We start from the raw sequence: 13,140 nt of genomic DNA, 5'->3' as shown, positions 1-13,140 counted from the left end.
CTTTGGGTTTTTCTTAGTGGATTGAAAACCATTATTTATGGCGTGTTATGTCAAATATAAACACCCTATCATAATACTGTCATTCAAAAATAATAACACTGAACCAACGTTTTTTTAGCTCTACTGGCCAGAGACCAGAAGAGCTTATGCAATAGTTAGATGTCCGTCGTCCGTCCGTCTGTCTGTTTAACAATTTTTTTTTCAAAAAGCTACTCCTCCTACACTATTGGTCTGATTTTAATATAACTTGACACACAAGTAGACTACACTAAGATACATGAAACAGTGCATCGGTTTTGATTTCGATGAATGGTGTTGCCATGGTTACTAAAAATAGAATTTTCTGTGTAATTCCTGTAAAACGCTACTCCCTCTACAATTTGGACTGATTTCAATAAAACTTTGCAAACAAGTAGTCTACACTAAGATACATAAAATAGTGCATCGGTTTTTGATTTCGATGAACAGTGTTGCCATGGCTACTAAAAATAGAAATATCTGAAATGACCTTAAAACGCTACTCCTTCTACAGTTTTGGTCTGGTGGCAATGGAGTCTTTTCCCATCTTTTGTTTAAAAATACAAACCAGTAGAGCTACAGTCTCGACAGAGACTTCTGGTTTTTTTTTAATCAAATATCGGAGCCCACGTGTCTTTAGAAGGTCACATGATGTCAAAAAAATTCCGATGTGAATAGCGATGGACATACTCTTCAAGAAAAGATAAAGCTTTTTTTTAAATACAGTGTCGTGCTCGAAAATAAAACACACAGGATGAAACTCCACCATTCAGTCGACTGAATGGTGGCTGGATGGTCACTGAAAGGTCATTGAAAAGATCCTTTCCCGTGACCTTTCCGTGATCATTCAGTTACCATTCAGTCGACTGAATGGCACATACATTTCAGTGACCTTTTCCCTGATCATTCAGTTAAATCTCTTTATTGAATAATCGGCTTATTTTTTTACCTAAAAATTTTATTTCACTTTTTCCTGGTATAATAGCATTAAATTAATCTAATTCCGAATAAAAAAAAATAAGAGAAAAATTAATGCAGAAAAAAAAATTGGACCCATGCCCAGAATCGAACCCTGGTCTTCTGTTTAAGTGTGCGACCTTTTTTTTTTTATCTTTTTATCAATTACGCTACGACTTCTTGTTGTAAATAATGGATTTAAAATCAATTAATTTGTAGAAATCGATGGAACAATTAGTTCACCTGTTGTATCGAGGAGCTGCGATGTGTATATATCTTTTTATATTTTTGTATATTCTATGTTAGTTACGCGGACATTAGGGACCCACTAATTAATTACACATCTCCTATCGGGATGTTGACAATTATCAGAGACGGGCACCTGTTTCTGTGTCAAAGATTTAAGATCGTTGTAAATTCTCTATCTAGAAACTTTAGTAAAATGATTTTATTAAAGCTATATCATTTAGAAAGCTAAAATCTCCTATATATTTTTTTCTACAAGAGGCATGTATAAACGATTTATTTATTCTTGTAATTAAAAATGAATTTAAAATAATGACTTTCAAAAACTAAATATCGTCAGTGATTTCAATTATAGATAAGTTATTTTTGGTACAGCTGTCTTTAGAGTCCTTGAGGAAATTTATTCTGTCAGACTGATTTTTCATTTCATTGATGACGTACGTATTGTCATTGCCTGCTTTATAATTTTTCAGTACGATACGATAGAGAAGATCCTAGAGAGAGAAGAGAAGCTAAATGATTTAGTGGAGAAATCTGAGGGACTCAGCATGCAGTCTAAAGCTTTTTATAAAACAGTAAGTCTGCTTATGCACAAATTGATTCATGCACAGTGTTTTCCCAAAGAACCGGCTACCGGCCAAATTGACCGCTTCAATTGACAAAAATGCCACTTTGAAATAAAAATTTGTTGCAATGTCCACAGAGTTTCTGTGTATAAACCTCAGCCCTTGGCCTGTTACAATTGATCTCTAACCCTTTACTTTGAAATAAAAGGGAAAACACTGCATGCAGAACATCATTCTGTTCTATGTAGAACCTGCATATAAAATTCAGTACAAAAAATACATGTATGGATTTTTTAAAAAATCAAAAGAAGAAGAACTAAGTGACTGAATCATTAGATTTCTTTTTTGCTCAGCGGCATCAAACTTACCTGAAGAGGTCTCACATTCCTGGTACATGTAGAGTATGATAAAAATAAACTTAGTGAAAAGTTCTTCTGTTTCATTATTTGTCATGAAATGCCAGGAATTTCTTTATTCAAGTGCATAAAAAGTCTAGACAATTTAAAACAAAAAATAAAATAGGAGCTAGAATTGGCAAGAAAAAAAAAACAACTTTCAATAGTTATGTTACCTTTATACTTCTAGTGTTTTATTTTCTTTTTCAGGCAAGGAAGACTAACTCCTGTTGTGTTATCTTATGAGTGTAATGATGTACTATATGCGTTGTATTTATTAAGAAGGGAAGTCAGCAAGAAAAAGGTGCAACTGATGTTGAGATTTCTAAGATGGACCAATTTTTTTATCCTCTTCAATTTTTAATGCTTGTCCAAGTGCAATCATGTGTTTGTCAAACATGTATTTATTTTCACATTGAAAATATGACAAGGTGTGATGTTTAAGTTTGAGTGTAAATGAGGAATATTTAATTAGAAAAAAGAAATAGTTGTATTGTAAGGCATTATTTTATTTTAAGACTTGAAAGTGACCCACAGAGTGAATATGTCATATCTTTGAACTGTGTCTCGATTTTAAATAGAATGGTTCAATCTTAGCTCCTATTTGAAGTGCATTAAAAAATGTTTTTTAATGCTCTGTAAAATTCACTTAGTGTCACTGTTGATCCCATTTAATAGTTTTATATAGCATTGTGTATTGGTTTATTTAGAAAAGAATTTTTTAAATTCTTTTCTGTATCATCAAATGTGAATATTGGTTCAGTCCAAATTTATGTTACTTAACTCAAGGATTTTTTTTTTTTTTTTTTTTTGGAAAGAGAAATTGCAGATTTCCATGCTGACAATCTTATTTACCCTTTTCATGATTTGTTATATCTACACATCTGAATGATAGCTTTGAATACCATATTTATCTACAATACACTCACGTATCTTCATTGAAGAGTATTTTCATTGTGAATTTAGAACACATGCTCTATTTGTAAATAAGATAATATCCTCAACATGCCAAACACTGTTATTTTATGGTAGCTGTAATTCTTGACAAGTAAAGTTCATGTACAAGGTGCTTTTTTGTCATGATATATTTTTGCTTTGCATGGTATTTTTATATAGAATTTTATGAATATGCCTTTACCACTATTTCTTTAAGGTGTTCTAATGCTCTGAAAATGCATCTTTACATTGTCATCAATTAACGTTTGTATTTTTTCACTGATTTTATTGATTACTATGACTTTTAAAATATTGTAATTTTATGTTGTTGGTAAGACAGGAGATAGAGTTTAAACAAGTTTGATTTTCTATTTTCTCTCTACTTTCTTTCCTGTAGTTCCGGCATTGAGGAATGCAGTTACATGTATGTATCGTATTAAGAGAGGGGAAATTTCTCCACTTTCCTAAACTATCAAGAAATTTAATTCTCAATATTTATCCACAATGAGGTGACACATTCCACTTTTTCACCTTAAATAATGAAATATTTGATCATACCTAGTCAAAGAAGATCATTTCAACCCTTGTGTTGTGTGGAGGTAGTGTTGCATATATGTTTGTAATGGTGTGCAAAGTTGAATGTTGTTTCTAAATCTATTTAAAGAATAATATTTTAATGATCAGTTTATAAGCAATTTGCTTCTATCCATTCTCCAACAAAATTTCAACATTCACACAATGCCAGTATCCCACAGTATTTTCTTTCCATTTTTAGTTGTAGACAATAACTTGTAAAGGGTTGTCACAGTTAATGATTTTAAACTGAACTGTGACACGTATTGTTTGAATTGGGTGATGAAACAATTTGTTTATATGTAAATATAATAAAAATATATGTGAATGTAAAATTGAATGAATGTAAGAAACAAGAATAAAATATGGAGTACATTGTAAAATAGTTACATGTATTTGTATTTTATTTACATAACAATTACAGTATTTGTGGAGAATATATAATGATTAACATGGGCATATTGTCCTCCTTGTGGGTATTTTCAAGGATGTAACCTTCAAGGGTAAATATTTCTGGCAATATTATTGTGTCTGGTTCTATATATTATTGTGTTCCTGCATCAAAATGAAAGGGATCTTGAGTAATATTGATTTATATTTCTCTGTATTTGATCCATGACATTATTTTAGTATGCAAAAAAAATTAGGAACCTTTCAACCTACAAAATTTACATTACAGTGTATAATGGAGGGTAAAAAGTGTTGACAGGGGATGCTTACTCCTCCATGGCACCTGATCCCACCTGTGATATTTTAAGAGATCCATGTTTGCTGTGCTCAAGAATTGTACTTTTCATTAGACCTGGGCTAGATTACTGTTCATTATATCTTTTGATCATTTTAAAATTTTGGTCTGATCTTTTCCATAACATTCGTTTGAATAAATGATGTGACACTTAAACTTATATTCACTAACACTGACAGAAGATAGTTGAAGAAATGTTGAAGTTGAAGAAAGTTAGTTAGGTTGTGTCAAAAAAGTCAATATTTCCACAGAAGGAATAATACTGGATTGTTCAACATTTTGTTAGCTTTATTTTGACAGACATTATCTAGTGTTACTTACGTTGCCCACGTTATCCTCAAACTTCAGGAGGGTCCCTAAGTCACCACATTGCTACCTCATGGCTAACCCAGTTTAGGGATTTGGTTAGAGATGATAAAAACAATCAAGATTTGTTAGCGTTCTGGTATTTACTGGTATTTACTCAGGACCAACGTACTAGTATTTACTCAGGACCAACGTACTGGTATTTACTCAGGACCAACGTACTAGTATTTACTCAAGACCAACGTACTGGTATTAACTCAGGACCAACGTACTAGTATTTACTCAGGACCAACGTTCTGGTATTTACTCAGGACCAACGTGCTAGTATTTACTCCTGACCAACGTGCTAGTATTTACTCAGGATCAACGTACTGGTATTTACTCCTGACCAACGTACTAGTATTAACTCAGGACCAGCGTGCTAGTATTTACTCAGGACCAACATACTGGTATTTACTCAGGATCAACGTACTGGTATTTACTCAGGACCAACGTGCTAGTATTTACTCAGGACCAACATACTGGTATTTACTCAGGATCAACGTACTGGTATTTACTCAGGACCAGCGCACTAGTATTAACTCAGGACCAACGTACTGGTATTTACTCCTGACCAACGTACTAGTATTATTTCAGGACCAACTTACTGGTATTTACTCAGGACCAGCGTACTGGTATTAACTCAGAACCAACGTACTGGTATTTACTCAAGAAAAAAAGTACTAGTATTAACTCAGGATCAACGTACTGGTATTTACTCAGGACCAGCGTACTAGTATTAACTCAGGACCAACATACTGGTATTTACTCAGGAGCAACGTACAAGTATTAATTCAGGACCAACGTGCTGGTATTTACTCAGAACCAACGTACTGGTATTTACTCAGGACCAGCGTACTAGTATTAACTCAGTCAGGATCAACGTACTGGTATTTACTCAGGATCAGCGTACTAGTAATAACTCAGGACCAACGTACTGGTATTTACTCAGGACCAACGTACTAGTATTTACTCAGGACCAGCGTACTAGTATTAACTCAGGACTAACGTACTGGTACTGTATTTACTCAGGACCAAAGTGCTGGTATTTACTCAGGACCGACGTAAAGATAACATTTAATATTTAAATGAAGTATCATTGTTTTGTAAATTTACTTTTTAAATTTATGTATTCATTCTTAATCTTATCTTTAAACCTTATAAAGTAACACATAACTCTAAAACATCCCCCCTTCCGACCATTCAATTAAAACGTGCTAGTCCGCCATGTACAACATAAGCAGCCCGAATTCTACCATGCATTAAGTTTATCAATGTCTTAATCTGAGCGAAATAAATATTCTTGTCCTTTTTAAATGCCTGTTTTTCAGATGCTGAGGTCGAATTTTCTCTAACTTGGCTTAGTATAGTAACCCTTGGACTTCCGGTCAAGGAACTGTCATTCATGCTTTTGAAACACATGAGCCCGAAAAGTCGTTATGTAGTGTATATTTGCATCTGTAGCTCTCCCTTTTCTTTATTTTGAAAATTTCCAACATAAGCAGTGAAAATGCGTGCTTTCAGTTACTTACAGGAAATACAGGCATCACATCCGGAAGAGAAAGAAGGATATTTTTTCCGTACTTTTAGTACAAGACTTATGATTAACAGATACAAAACCTTGAAAACCCAAAATATTGACAATAATTTTATTAAAAATGCTAATTTTTTATTTCTGTTCAAGGGGCTAAAAATCAACTTTTAATTCCGGTCATGGAATGAAAATCATTCAGCGTTAAATTAAATAACTGATTTGGCAAAGTAAAAGATGTCCTAACTTTTTTGGTACATAGTTATATCCCGTATATAATTTTCACCCCTAAAATTAGGGTGTTGCGTTTCTATTGACGGTGAGTAATTCATACTCGTGTCATGTACACAAAGTTTTATTTTTAAATTCCGAAAAAAAGTTTTAAAAATACTTAAATATAGAATCGTTAACAATATTTCAACACAATCCAAAATTCAACTCACTCAAAAAATTATTTTTTTTACGACTTCAAGGTATTAGTTCACCGGATTTGTTTGCAACCAATATAGGGATACACAAAGAATGTAGTGATTTGGTGAATCCGCCTTGATATGCCGCTAACGACAAGGATTCATCTCGCTTCGCGAGCCGACTCAAAAAGTAGTGTTATCTTTAGCTCATTAACCAGTTTAACAAATTCATGGACGAATGAAAGGATCTTGAATTTCGACTTTCTGTACAAGTCGGTCATAGGAATTACTTGTACTTAAATCACCTGGAAAACAATTTATAAATAAAATATATATTCAATGAAATGTCAAGTTACACACTTAATGCCGAAACGTTGTAAAATGTGTTTTTTTTACTCGTACATGCCTCTTGGTCCGATTCTAATCGCTAAAAATATACATTCGTTTTTCTTCTTGAAAAATAATTGTCCATAAATTGTTTCAACTTTTGTTAAATTATATCCCCAAAGTCTTTTTCTTTTAAAAAACATCAAAATTCAAAAGTTAAAAAAATAATTTTTGTTAGGTCACACAAAAAATAATCCTTTGTTGACATTGCGTGAAATCACCTTCGAAAAATTAAAGGATGTATTCACTTTAACAAAAGAATTGACCTATAGGAGAAAACAATTTCCGGAAAAAGTGACATCTAAATATTAATCTTTATTTGTTGTTTTTACCGTATATATATCTAAAATTTTCAAATTTTTATTTTATACCTAGAATTTATTATTTACAACTATACAATGAACATCCAAAGTTGGCTGAAACACCATTTTGTTCGTTAAAGCGTTGATTTTTGCATGGATTTTGGCCTAGAAGTCCTTCAGGGCAGGCCTGCCCCTTAATAAAATTGTGATATTTTGATAGGTTAGGATGAAAAGGAATAATTTCACATAGAATTTATTTAGAGGTATCCCGCCCTCGGGTCGAAATTCACAAAAAACCTACAAAAAATAAGGAAACCTGATTTTGATAATCTGCTTCAAATTTATACCTATAAATACCATAGTCAGACTAACTCAGTCTGATATGCCTACTTTTACACGTGTAAACAAACATTTTAAAGTTGGAACTGATGCACCTGTACCACTTTTAAAGTTTTTAATTTTCGCCTTTTCAAAGACTATTTTAATAGTGTTTATAGACGTGTATTTTCCTTGAATTATCTATCCTTTATGATGCCCTATTCTTGATATAGGAAACACTATAAAGAGATATCAAACCGTAAAAATCCAATGTACAGTTGTCAGACAGGCGGAACAAACCTCAGTATAGTATATTTTCTCCTAGGACAAGAATAACTCACTCTATGTTACTCAATACAGGTATTCTTGGCAGCATTGAGCTGCGATGAAAGTCAATTGTATATATTCCTTAGAATTTAATAACATTGATTTTGAGTACATATATCAGTGACTGTACTCCCTCGTATTTGATTTAGGCCTATATAATTTGACACATTAATGGCCTGTTTTATTATAGTCATGGATAAAATAGCCTAGACATAAAGAATATAATTTCAGAGGCAGTAACATTACCATTATGTACAATGCAAGTAAAGAAAAATATCAATTATTACATTTGGAGATAAAAAACTCAGAAAATCAATGTCAGGTTTCCTCCCACCTCTACTCAGTGAAATAAAGATTTGGGAAAAAAAACAAACTGTTAGATGTATTTAGCCTAATGTCATTAATCAGAACGGAAATCGACAAGGTTTTTGTACAGAAAAAAAACCAAGCCCGGTCCTATAGGTCAGATCCCGATCTATAATGAAGTGATCCGTTATCGCTTACATGTATAATGTACATGAAGAACAAACCCGAGCATTTTTTCCACAACAAAGTGTACATGGCCAATATTCTCCCTCGTTACTAAACTCCTTTTTTAAAAAATCTTTAAAAATATCTGATTTTCCTTTAATCTGTAAATATGCATATGAATATAAAAATTACTATGGATAATATTCAATTAATTTCTTAATTTTTAAAAGATATATCATGACAAGAGATTCTACTAATGGAAAAAATTAATCGGGTTTGAATTCTCTTTTGATAAATTAGATATAACCGATAAAAGTATTTTTTTCAAAGGTGACTTCAAAACAGATCTCTAACTTCCCGTCAGGAACTGCTGTTTGTCAACAAGGTTTTGGTCTATGTTTTCCATGCAAGAATTGTTGTAATAAACTATTAAATCAATCTTATAATTATTTTTTATATATTATCTGTGTAATGACATACTTTTATTGTTTAAGATAATATGTGCCTGTTTCTGATGAGCGGCTTTAATAATTTCCACATATGGAATTGCCCTGTACAATGAACATGTATCTCTAGATATTTAAATACTGCTTTAAAATATTTTTTTCATCGGTTAGAGAAATCAAAGCATATAGAAATTCATCGAAAGGAATTTATTGTTAATATCCAGTTATAAATAGCATTGGACAGGCATAATGTAATATGAATTTGTACCACCAACGCCCGGCATGACGGCTAGATGTAACTTCAGCTCATCACCCAAACCTAAAACGCGATCCTGATAATATTTTCGAACTAAACGAAAAAAAATATAATAACACATCATATAATAAAAAAAATAATTTTAAAAAAGGTTTTAGATAAACCGCATACAAATTGCAAATTAAGAATTGTAATATTTGCAATTCAGTAACTATTTTCAATAACAAATACAACAAAAATATTTACAAGATCCCTCTCTTTTGTTTTGGTCTCCCAGAATCCTTCGTACTGAAAGAAAAAAAAATAAATTATATAAAATATAATATAAGACAAAATCATGAATTATCTCCATTTTGAAATTTACTAATCCTTCCCAACAACAAAAATAATAATAAGGCTGTTTACGTCATCACCCATAAAACCTGCTTTGGTCTCTCAGAAACCATCACATTGAATATTTTATTACAAAATCATGGGATTTTTTTTTATACGCCCGTCTTAAGACGGGACGTATTATGTTATAGGCTTCGTGTCTGTCCATCTGTCCGTCTGTTAGCTTTTCTTGTGTCCGGCTCATAAATTTAATACTATAAGGCCTAGAGTTATCAAACTTTGTCAGCTGATACATCTTGGGTAGAAGGTGTGTCGCGTACAAAAAGTAGGTCACTCTGACCTTTAGTAAAGATGCTATGGCCAAATATGGAAAAATCCTGTCCGGCTCATAACTAGAAAACTATGAGACCTAGAGCTTTCAAACTTGGCAAAAGTACACAGCTAAAGTAGAAGGTGTGTCGCGGCCTATTTCAAGGTCACTGTGACCTTTAATTTAAGTGATTTTTTTTAAAAAACTAAGTCTTTTAAATTTTAAATTTCATAACCCCCAAAAAATGTAAAAATATAGTTGTATCCTTATTAAAAAATGTTAAATTAAGTAAAAACTTATTTTTTCATTATATACTTTACAGCAATCTGTAACAAACGTTTATGCTTTGAGAGGAATTCAGTTTGTCCAATGGGCATAATTATCAAGCACTGGTCAAGAAGAATTTTATAGCAGAAACTTGCATGTCAAATTAGAGAGAAATTAATGAGTTTATTGTCAGGAGCTAAGAGCATCTCTAGATCTGATGCAGCTGTTATCTTAATTTATCTCTTGGGAGTTGTGCAAAAAGAAATGGCCTCATAGTTGCTTGTGTTAATTAAGAGTTCTTGATGGCTAGTCCAGATAAAGATCTTCCAATTGGTGTAATGTAATGAAAACAAATTTATGTTTTAGTGTATGATTAAAACTAAATTAGTATTGTATAATATAATTAAAACTAATTAGACATGTGTTCATAGGAAAGAAAAAATATATTTCAATTTTTATATATTTGCAACAAATTGCAGTCATGTCTCACTTAGAATTTTATAGTCTGAAGAAATTATAATTTATGTTTGATTTTTTTTATTAATCTGTAGCATTTCTATTATTTCATAAAATATGCAATAAACAATTTAAGTTTAAGTAAGCTGCAGATGGATATTTGTTATGCTCTAACACAACCAGTTTAGAGTTATATGATGTATTTGTTATAATCAATCCCTACACTGCAAGTCTCTTAGAGATGTATGATAAGAAATGGAAATTAGATCATTGAAATCTGTGTCAATCTGTTAATCAAGGCTACCTGATTTTCTTGCATCCTAACCAATTTATGATTATTGAACAATATTTGACAGGCATCATGCTGTGGCGGGGCATTTTATTTAATTTACCACTCTTTCTCAACAACAAGGACAAACAAATGAAAAGAATAAGAAAAAAAATATTTACATCATCACCCCTCCATCTTGGTTTGACTTCTCAGGGATCCCTTTTACTGTAATAAAAAAAACAGATTATTTAAAAAAAAACCAAGAGGGCCTTATAGGTCACAAACTGAATTTTAAATCAAAAGCCATGAAATTCAAAAGCACAATTGCTTATCACAACTATACACTTTATATTGAAAGGTAGATCAGAGTAACAAAGAGCTAATGCATTTCCAAGTTCATAACCAGTTGTGTACCCCACCCCACAGGAACCACCACCCGCGGGCACAATTTGCAAAATTCTGGAAATTTTATTTTATCAGAAATGGTTGATTATATGAAAAAGTACATATCAAAGACTAATTTATTTTCAGAACTTTGTAACCCCAACCCCAAGTACCCTAATATTCCTAAGGCCCTCAAATTAACCAATTCTGGAAGAGGCACCTTTCATCATCATTAGTATGTACTTAAGAACATTGGAGAATAACCAGGAGCAAAGGGAAAATGTTTTCGAAGAATTCATGCATTTTCAATTACAATCATAAGAGCCCCCGCCATAACACCAAGACCCCTAGGCCCCAAAATCACAAATTTGGAAGAGGCATTCTTCCTCATCATAACTACTATATACTTAGTTTGTTTGTTTAATACTCAGGAGCAGAGAAGATTTTTAAAGAATTAACGTATTTTAGCTATATAATCAATATTTACCCACCCTAACTCCTAAACCCCTGACCCTGAGGCGATGAAATTCACAATTTTGGAAGACGCACTCTTATTCATCATAACTGTGAACTTGGTTAGTTTTTTTAATACCCAAGAACAGAGAAGATTTTCAAAGAATTTATGCATTTTCACTAAATAATTAATAGAGCCCTGTCCAAACACCAGAACCCCTGACAACGGGGCCATGAAGTTCACAATTTTAAAAGAGGAAAACCTTTTAAAGAAATGCATTTTCAGTATAGAATCTAGATTATATCCCCGCCCTAGCTTCTAAGAACCCCTGGCCCTGGGGTCATTGAATTTAAAATTTTGAAAGAGGCACTCTTATTCAACATAACTATGTATTTGATTTGTTTATTAAATGCCATGGAGCAAAGAAGAAGAATGTTAAAGAAATAATTCATTTTCATTATCTATACAGTCCCGCCCTAGCACCGAAGAATCCCTGACCCTGGGACCATGAAATTCACAATTTTTGAAGAGGCAGCATTATTCAACAATACTATGTACTTATTAAATTAATTTAATGCCCAGGTGCAGAGAAGATTTTGAAAGAAATAATGCATTTTCACTATATAATCTATTTAGCCCTTCCCTAGCACTAGAACCCCTGAGCTCAGGGCCATGACTTTCACAATTTTGGTAGACGACCCAATGCTGATAACACTCATACAAACAGTTTGACTGCTCGATGTAAGAAGTAAATGTAAGAATAAATTTTTAAAGATTGCCTTTATTTTAGTGGTTTGGCCCCATCCCTCGGGCCATGGGGAGGGGCAGGGACGAAGAAATTCATTATTTTTGTTCCCCTTCACCCATAGATGCTTTATGCAAAATCTGGTTGAGTGGTTGCAGAGAAGAAGCTGAAAATGTTTAAATGTTACCGAACGACGGACGAACACGGATAGCAATAGGTCATCTGTGACATAAAAACTGGATTTTCTCCATTTTGAAGTTTCAGGAAAAGTATCCCAGTCATCTCCAAGAAACAGCCTGCACAACAAAAACTTGCGTACAATCGCAATGTGTCGTCCCGACTTTGATCAAGGCGACATAAATATTCCAAAACACACCAAATATAATAAGATTTTCATATTTACGTAGTGAATTCGAAGATTTTCGAATCTATTCCACGACTTCTTCCTTGTGCTTGATACAGGATCAAAAGAACCTTGAAAAGAAAATAAAAGAAATACATTAATGAAAAATAAAAGGTTTTCAATAAACGTTTAATTATTTATATTGTATGAATATTTAGATTTTTCATTTCTATGAGATTAATTTTAGGAATTGCCGTGTTCAAATTGTTTTAAGGTAGCTCTGAACACTAACCTAAGGTTCTTTTTGGAATTAATGAAAACCATATAATTAATTTTATTCGTGGACCC

At 32.5% G+C, this 13,140-nt stretch overlaps 1 long non-coding RNA gene across 1 annotated transcript; it reads left to right on the top strand.

Annotated features, from left to right (window-relative positions):
* The first annotated feature begins 1,684 nt into the window (after nt 1–1,684).
* LOC134268512 (uncharacterized) lies at nt 1,685–4,074 on the top strand. Its single transcript, XR_009992381.1, has 2 exons — nt 1,685–1,796; nt 2,393–4,074. It is a non-coding gene; the product is annotated as an uncharacterized LOC134268512 (long non-coding RNA).
* The last annotated feature ends 9,066 nt before the right edge of the window (nt 4,075–13,140 follow it).

Source organism: Saccostrea cucullata, unplaced genomic scaffold (assembly GCF_032062105.1).
Source record: "Saccostrea cucullata isolate Sc308-1 unplaced genomic scaffold, CSIRO_AGI_Scuc_v1 ctg14715, whole genome shotgun sequence".
NCBI lineage: Eukaryota > Metazoa > Mollusca > Bivalvia > Ostreida > Ostreidae > Saccostrea > Saccostrea cuccullata.
This window is presented reverse-complemented; position numbering and strand designations above follow the sequence as displayed.